We start from the raw sequence: 9,342 nt of genomic DNA, 5'->3' as shown, positions 1-9,342 counted from the left end.
GAAATAAGCAGAAATACTAATTTCTTAATTGGGATAGATCAGCACAGATCCTTATACAGGTTCTACTGGCCCACACCAGTCCAGAAATCAGTATTTTCACTCATTTCCGGTTGCCCTTGGAAGTGATAAATCTGAAGTGATGGGTGTTGCTTAGAGACATGAACTGGCACAGCACAAGAAAATATGCAGCTGAGTAAGTGCTGCATTGGATTCTGACCTGTATGTCACGAAATTTACTCCATTGTTTCTTGGAGTACATTACTATGTCAAACCTATTTTTGCAAGCCTTACTTATTTTGTCATTCTTTCCCCCAGATTATTCTCCCAGGCCTTTGGGGTGGGGGAAAACAAAGTTTGTTTTTTTACACAATATCTGTATCATGTGTGCAGTTTTCCATGGCATTTGTGACAAGCAATGAGGGCTACATCGATAATGAGGAAAAAGCAATGGGTGAAACCAACTGAGATTGGATAATTATGATTTAATAAATACTCCTCACAGCCCTTTCTATAGCTTTCTCCAGATAAATTATCCAGCAGATTAGTTAGATCTGAATTGTATCTCCTAGCTTCAACTGACAGAAGAAATGCTCCTTCTGAACCAGGGATGCACCGTCTTTTTTGCCCTAAGGGGCAAATCTGGTGTCTGTCAGCGGTGTGTACCACTTACACATTCAGATTCTTAGCTCTAGCAAGATAGTGAAATTCATCATGATCTATTTATTAAATCATTAAATTATCAGCACTTTTTAGGCTTTTGTATGGAACACTTTTTTGTGGTATTTGTAGCCTAGATATCCTAAATATACTTATATATATAAATGCAAGTATGTATTCATCTATATCTTCAAATCTGTTCCATTTTTCTATGTGGAACACTGGCTCAGTACATGCAAATTCACTGGAAGGATCAGGGCACACTGACTTCGCCACGTGAGACCTGTGATTTGATAATGCCTTTTTGAACCGCTGAAGGTGTTGCGATCCCTGGTAGTGACAATATTTCTTATCACTAGTTATACTGTGTCAACAAGAACTCTCTGAAGTAGGTAAAGTAATGGAAAACAACCTTGAGGGCATGTCTGTGCTTCATAAAAATAGACTTTTTAGTGCAGGTGTGGATTATATCATTAAAAATTAAGTCACTTCTAGTTGCTACCCTTTGTGCTTTATGTAAGAAGAACATGTGCTCTACAGAGGGGCTTCCCATGGGCATGTGTTCATTTCCATCATCTTCATTTTTCCCTGTGACATATCTGTGTAATTGTGCATTGAGGGTAGCAGCTGTGATAGACGGGAACTAACAAGACAAGTGCAGTGCTTGGAGCTCCATAGTGATGAAAGGAAATATTTCGTGAGGCATCAGTAAAATGACTGGTGGCACCATAATTCTGAATGGGATGATGTCCATAATGAACTTTCCCAGTTCAGAAAACCCCCTGGAAGTCCATGCTCAACTATAACAGCTTGCCCTGGTGCCAACACCCACTGTTGCTGGGTTCTCCCTTTCCAAAATACCCCGTCCAGGTGAATGGGCGGATGTGGCGGGTTTCAGCAGAAATCTCATATTTAAGGTTTGGATGGTTTTGCAGAACATTTGTTTGTGCAGAGAAGGTTCCACCACTTGATGCATGGTGGTGCTCCGCGGGGATATGAAGCCTCCCCAGAGCCTTTTTGTGCTGCCACACCTCCATGTCAGGGCAAGTTTAGGGAAAGAGGGAGCTAATGGAAAAGACCCTCCCAGGCTCTGTTTTTCAGCACTCCCTGCCACCCCTGCTCTCCTGTAATTCTCTAGGGAGGTTTTTAAAAATGAAACTAATTGTGAGGCAAGCTGAGAGAGCAGAATATACAGGAATAATTGTAACATAATGTACACACTCAGTGGAAACCTTTTGTTTTAGAAGACTAGGCCAGCTAAATTATTGACCAGAGAAGCTGACCTCCCTTTCTCCCGAGACCGTTCTTGAGATGATCCAGTTCAGAAAAGTACTAAAAGTCTGCAGGAGGCCCTTTTTCATGGAATGCCTCCCAGTGGAACTAAATGCAGAAGGATGAAACAAGACATGTGACAATCTCTCTGGAAGAAGACTCCAAACTTTCTGAGTTACCAGTTTGCTGCATAAGTGATACCACCAAGAACTAAGTGAAGTAGTGTTGAGCCTGTAGCTCATACAGCCTTCTGTTGGGATTTCTCAACATGCACCTGCTTTAGTGATTAGGAAAGTTGTCAGTGTACTTTATACACGCAGGTCAGCTGTGGGCCAGAAGCAAGCTACAGAACAGATGCAGGTCAGATATGTTTCATTTTTTCCATTTAGCGTTGACATGAACTGAAGTCACAGTTCAGCTAAGCCCTTAATTGCTTGCTGAAAGAAATGGAAGTCTAGGGGCACAATTTTCTAAAAGGTCTGCTGTCCAATGCCTGTTAATGTTAATCTTACTGACACAAAGCACGACATACAACAACAACAGCATTTACCCCTATATAGTAATAGTGTGGTCCTAACGTGCAAGAGGCATCAGGCCATGTCAGCAGGCTTGAGGAAATCCATGTGAATTTGAACAGTGCTGCCTAGGTTCTCTGTGCAGTAATTTGCAATAATTTATGTTTATCATTATTTAAAAGAAACAAATAGTGTTCCTCTCAGATATCTAGATGGTCATTCTTTTAAACAGGATAGATCAGAGCGGAAGTTAAAATTAGTTGGTTGACGCCTTTAATATGGTATGAAGTGTGTTCTTTCATACTTTGTAGACCATAAATATATCTGAGAGGGCAGGTGCCTGTTCAGGTCTGTTCACAAGTAAACCCAGCAACCCCAGTGATATTTAAAATATTTCAAATGTGTCAGTGTTTTAATATTTGTGATGGACTTTTTTCCATGTGTTAAGAATTATTCTTTAAATTTGCATTGCAAAATGTCAAAATACAAAAACTGGAATTAATAATAATAATAATAATAATGAGTTTGAAACATTTACAAAATAAAACAGACCCAACAAAAACAGTGTGCTGGGATGATGAACCTGCCAGTCTGACTCAAGGGCTGAAAAGAAAGAGTGACAATGTACCATCAGTTTCTCTCAGCTTTGTTTCAGGCTTCGTAATCTTGGACTATTTCAAATCTGCCTGTCTTGAAAGCTTGAAGTATTACATTTTAGTTGTAATTGTACTATCCTGAAAAATTTGGGATCAGAATGTAATAAGATCTAAAAATTGCACTGAATAAATAATTACTAGTTCCATGGAAATCAAAGGAAGTTTCACTATCAAATTAAATGGCAGTTAGGCATAATTGTTTAATTAATTGGTGGACTTAATGTAACCCCAAAATATCTCAAAGAGGTTTACAACACTAAAACAAGACTCCAAATCATATAAATAAAATCATAAAATATAAAGCATCACAAGTTATGCAAATCCCTAACAATTACATAAGATCAGAAGTCCAAAAATTCCTTAGTTCAGAAAACTGCAAAGCATTGTTCTTGCTTACAAAGGAAATTTGATAATGTGTTTGAATTCCTCTTAAATGTTCTGAAATCACAGCAAGAGATCACTTGGCTGTCTTTAATTCCTTGGAATTAGATCCAAAAAGAAAGGCTAGCCCTAAGGGTGCTACTTACGTGATCAGAAAGTTTCCTGCCATTCCTGGAATGGCATGTTTTGGGTACAGCTGTCTTATCTGCCTGCCACTTGCGGACATTAAAGGAGTGATTTGGGCTAGTTAGGAGCTAGTTAGAGCAACTTTCCCTCCAGATGTGGTGCCCTCCAGATGTGTTGGGATTAAGGAAGTTGTAGGTCAACAGATCTGAAGGGTGTCAGATTAGGGAAGGCAGACCTATAGAGAATCTGTGCAGAATGGGAATTCAGTCTTCAGGGCGGAAGAATAACCTTGCTACAGACAAAGGCTGCCTGCAGAATGCCATTGTCACCAAAGTTCATGGATTGTTCTGCTTTCAGAGGCACCTTCATTCACTTACGGAGCATCATAGTACTGCAAGTTTCTTTAATGCTTCATTCCCTTCATTGCACATTTACAATTCCACTAAAGCAGTTGTGTAACACTTTGTGCACCCACATACCAACTAATATTTAATGTTAAATAATAATATGAAATGAAGAGCAGTGGGGGAACCCATGAAAACCATGGCAACAGTTTCAGTACATTAGCAGATTATAGATTCTTGCCTTGCAGCTTTTAAAAAAAGCAGTTTCAGAAACTGGAGCATAGTTTTCGTGTGGTCTTCTTTTTCTTTGTTATGGGTAAGGATTCCAAGATACTTCCTTGAAATCAATGGAAATGTATAGAGAGAACTGCTTGGAAATTTTTCATATAAAGTCACACCAGCCATGACTGATGAAGCCAAATGTAACTTCCATTGACCTGATCACATGTAATTTCCTTTGCTTCTTTTCTCCGTTACCTTCAGATACTAATTTTGGAATAGATGTTTTGGATAGATATTCCCAACAGATTGCTAGCTATATCTGCTTGAAAGAAACTTGAGTTCCATGAGGCTTACTTCCAGTTTGGTGATTACATAGCCTATTAACACATTTCGAATATTTATAAAGCAGCAAATTTCTCGTTGCATGATATCTTGCTTCAAATATGCTACAATTGTCAGGATGTTAAAATGGAATGCATATTAGGAATTGCATTAAGATCTCATTCAAAACATAAGCGCCGGCATTGATTCTCACAATGTACTCTGGTGCCTCTGGCATGATCTGCTGGTCCTACTGACATATATCCAGTTGGACCATAAGAAAGATGGTTGTAAGTGGCCTTGTACAGAACTGTGGATGCACTACTGTTTGTATGATGTCTCTGGGAATAAAGAAATACAGTTGGAAAACTCACTTCTTTATTGTCCCCTTAGTTTATGGTGAGATGCAGTCCTTCAAACTACTCCAGGTTTAGGAATTCCTGAAAGTGAATTCCTAGCAGGCACACAGCCTTGCAGGCACACAGGGCAATGGATAATACAATATTAATATATTAATTAAAAATGATTAATTAAATTAAAAGCCTGTGGGGCAGGTCACTCTTGAGTGCTTGACTAAAGTAGGGCAAAGAAAGAGGCAATCTTGTTTCTCTGAAAGGGAGCTCTTTCGTCTATAAAGGAAATCCTAGGTCCCCAAAAGTAGTTAATTTAAACTAACACAAAAACATTAAAAATTAAAAAGTGCACATAAAATTAATTAAGGTTTCCTGGTATCAGGCCTAGAAAACCCAATAACATGATAACATACTGGCAACAAAAGTCCTTGGAAAGCAATCAAACTGCTTCCAGAGCAATCAAACCAGAGGCTAGGGGAGTACAGATTTTGTTAAATCTATTGTGACTGCATTTCACAGATAGTCAGCTCTCCTTAATTCTGTTGCCTGCTCATTAACCGAATCAGATTTCTTTGCTGTATACAAGATTCTGGTTCTACTAGTTTTAATCTGCATTATCTCCCAATGTTCATTTGCGTAAATGTTCATTCAGTAAAACACATTTGGTGAGAATACACATCAACCAATGAAATATCTGGCCAGGGCGACTTCTTTTATATTGTTATTTATTTTATATTGTGAATTTTATATTGCTATTTTTGTATTTTATTTTGTGTTGTGAGCCGCCCCGAGGCTTCGGCAAGGGGCGGCATAGAAATGTTTTAATAAATAAATAAATAAATAAATAAAATGTTTATTAGCTCTGTTGCACATGTGTGCATCTGTGTTAATGTGCAAGTCTGTGTTAATTAATGTGCAAGCCATTGGTACCCATGTGATTTGAAAAACAGTCCACTACAGAATCTACAGATTGGATTCATAGAAATTCAAATTTGTTTAAATCCATTGCAGATTTTTCTGACACCTTTACCAAAGGCCCTGCAAATTATATCCTAAAAGAAGGCATTCCACAGTGTAGGCATTCTAACAAGAAAGGCCCTGTCTCTCAAAGCCAGGTACAAAATTTGAGGTGACAGTGGCACAGACCAATCAGTGTGGGCCTGGAATCCAACAGGAAATAAATGAATTAGTAGATTGGAGTTAAATTTTCTGGTTTCTCAGCTCCAGAACATTCTGGCAACAGCATTTGAACCAACAGAAGTTTCCAAACTCTTTTCAAGGGCAACCCTATATTAGACAGATCTTTGACAGAGACACTATCCTTAAACTTCGTAGTGAATTTAGTTGCTTTTATTCATTCTACAAAAGCTGTAAAAAGGTTGGAAGGATCTTTACAGTGTCACTGATTAGCTTTCTATGCACACCGTACAAACTTGTTGTATCATTCTTTATCCATGCAGATCAATTCCACATTTTGCAAATGCATCTCTGTGAAAATTGTCCCGACAAGGAGAGGGAAGATTAGATGAAGTAATTTCCTTCATTAATATGTTTTTAAGGAGAAATGCTTTTCACTGTGTGCTTTCAAACGTGCATATAAAATCCCGAGGTGGCGCAGGTCTCACTGTCAAGCAGTACCACTTCATCTTGCATATGTTACATACTCTGATCTTGAGCTAATGTCTTGGATCTTAAGTCACTCCTGTGTTTCCTGAAGGGGCTATTGTTTCCACTCCATCTGCAGCCTCTATACCATATGCCATTACCTAAAGCTTCAGGAGCAGTTAAGGTCCCCAAATGTTCAGGAGCAGTTAAGGGGTGCAAAGTCAGCAGGGAGAAGATGATGAAACTGCATGCCATGAATGTAAACCAGTTGCATTCACAGGAAAAATGGGATTCAAGCCAATGATATAAAACTGCTAGCTGGTCTGCCAAGAAGGTTGCTTCATCGTAGAATGGAAAGATGGACCCTGTTGTGCCTTTGTAAAATCCCAGACTTTTATGATTATGTTGAAGGTGACAGATGGGCAATTTTGACAAATTTGTTTTCTAATTTTTAGATTATAGGGTTTATTTGCAGTGTAGCAGACTAATTTACCTTACAGGCAGACACTGCTAAATGTCCATTTCTTGCGTGATTATTAGCTGTGGGAGTAGGATGTCTCATTTAAATTGTAATAAACTTAATGTACTGAAAACACATAAAAGCTAATCACAACACAATTTTCTCTGCATTTTCATAACCATTAATGTTCCATAAATGAGGGTTCACAGTTTAATGAAATATACGCAGTGCACTTAGTTGTTGGGTATCTTGATTAATTTATTTCTGCTTAGGTTCATACATCTTTACACACTTTACCAACCAAAAAATATACTTACTTTGCAGCAACAGCCTTTACTGCTTTAGCAACCTTTATAGCTTCAGCATGTATATCAGTTTTGAACATAGATTAATTTCTATATAAGCTAAAGAACGTATCTTGTCCAGTGACTGGAACGTGGAGTTTTGTTCCACTGAAGGTGGAAAGCATCCCAGCATCCCCAGAGTGACTTGTCTTATGATGCAGGTGAATCCTGGATGATCATATAAGTAAACTCCCCCGCCAGGTGTACAGCTGAGTTAGTTTTATAGTTCTCTGGATTATAATAATTGATTGTTGGGATTTATAGGAACTTGGTAGGAGAGGATGGGAATCAGAAATACGGATATCAAATTCATGTCGAGTGCCCGCCTTGAATATCTAAGGACATTCCTGTACTGTTCAAGAGGATACATGTAATGTGCAGCCTGCCCCCCACTGTCAGTTCATTGCAATGCCCTGAAGACATGGTCTGCCTAGGCTCTAAAATTTCGATCCAGCCCTACAGACTCGATGTACACAAGTCTTCATGCTCACCAACACTCACCTTCTACTGCGGGAAACGGACTGGAACAGCCTTGCCTGCTTTTTTCTTCCATTTCCTTTTTCAAGGTCAAGGCCGTGGTTGCACTGGTGTGGTGGTGGCAACAGTAGTGCGATTGGTTGGGAGGAGGACGTCTACGTCTCAATGGCTTTTGATATGATCAGCCATGGCATCCTTCTGAATAGTTTGCCTGGGTTGGGAGTTGGAGGCACTGCATTACAGTGGTTCTGTTCCTATTTAGAAGGTGGATTGCAGAAGTGGATCTTGATAGGTTATTGCTTGGCTTTTTGGCAGTTATACTATGGGCTGTTTTCTACCCTCCCATGCTGCATGAACCCACTAGAGGAGGTAATTTGGTTGTATTGACTGAGATGTTACCAATATGTGGGGGACACCTAGCTTTGTTTCTGCATTTCATCAAATCCAGAGAAGGCAGTGGCTATTCTGAATCTGTGCTTGGGCTGGATGGTGGCCAATAAACTGAGACTGGAGGTACCATTGGTGGGTGGTTTGTCTGCCTGGTTAAATGATGTTCAGCCTATGCTTGAGGGAGTCACAGTCCCTCTAAAAGATACATTCACAGTATGGGGTTGTTCTTGGATCCTGTGCTGTCCCTAGAGGCACTGCAGGGCTTATTGAATGAAAAAACCTTTTATCAGTTTAGGCTGATATACCAACTACACCCATAACTGGACAGAGACAGTCCAGCTAAACCATCCCTGATCTTGTTACTTCTCATTTGGACTGTGACACTGTGTTATATGTACCATTGGTAATAGTCCAAAAACTTCAGCTGGCCCAAAAGAGACCAGTGATAACAGGGTGAATCCTCAGACCAAGACTTCCATCAAGTATAGTATTTCTGAAACTAGGTGAATCCAAAAATTATTCTAGACTGTGCTTTTTAAGGAAAGAAAAGAAAGCATTGGTAATTTGAAAACCTGATGGATTAGGTCTTTCTAATCCACACAGAAAGTATTAGCTGAATGTGGCAGGAGTGCAGGCCATGCCTCCTTCATCTTTATAAGTGTAGCCCTTGTATTGAAACTGAGGTTGAACCATGTGAACAGAAACCATTAGAAATGGAGTTTTATATGACATGTTTAACTCTCAATTTCATGTTGGTTGTATGCCAGCTTTTTGCCACTGAGTGTAGTTTTGTTATGAAAACAGAGTTTTTGCAGAGTGTGTACATGGGTCTAGAGCATTTCCCTAAAGTTATTTCTCACCTTCTCGTTGAAGGCTTGTTTGTAGGGCAACTTGCTTGCTGCTGCTATACAGAAACATTCTGCCCCTGCCAACAATATATAACGGTCAGTACTAGAAGCCATTGACGCATTCTGTTTTATTCCTGTGACCATTATGCGATTCATGTGCCCTCTTGAACCATAATTGAAAAAAAGAATTTTGGGGGTGTAAAATGTTCAAGAAAAACCAGCTGAACCCTTGCATATATAGGGGTGCATTTGTAGGAACAAACAACTCTAGGTGAATAATGAAAAACTCACTTTTATCTTGGATGTTTGCTGTACACATGAAGTATGAAAGGAGGCTGGCTCTTTCATTCTGAAGCTTTCAGATGAAAGTC

This window comes from Varanus komodoensis, unplaced genomic scaffold (genome assembly GCF_004798865.1).
Source record: "Varanus komodoensis strain SLA01 unplaced genomic scaffold, ASM479886v1 scaffold236, whole genome shotgun sequence".
NCBI classification, from domain to species: domain Eukaryota; kingdom Metazoa; phylum Chordata; class Lepidosauria; order Squamata; family Varanidae; genus Varanus; species Varanus komodoensis.
This window is presented reverse-complemented; position numbering follows the sequence as displayed.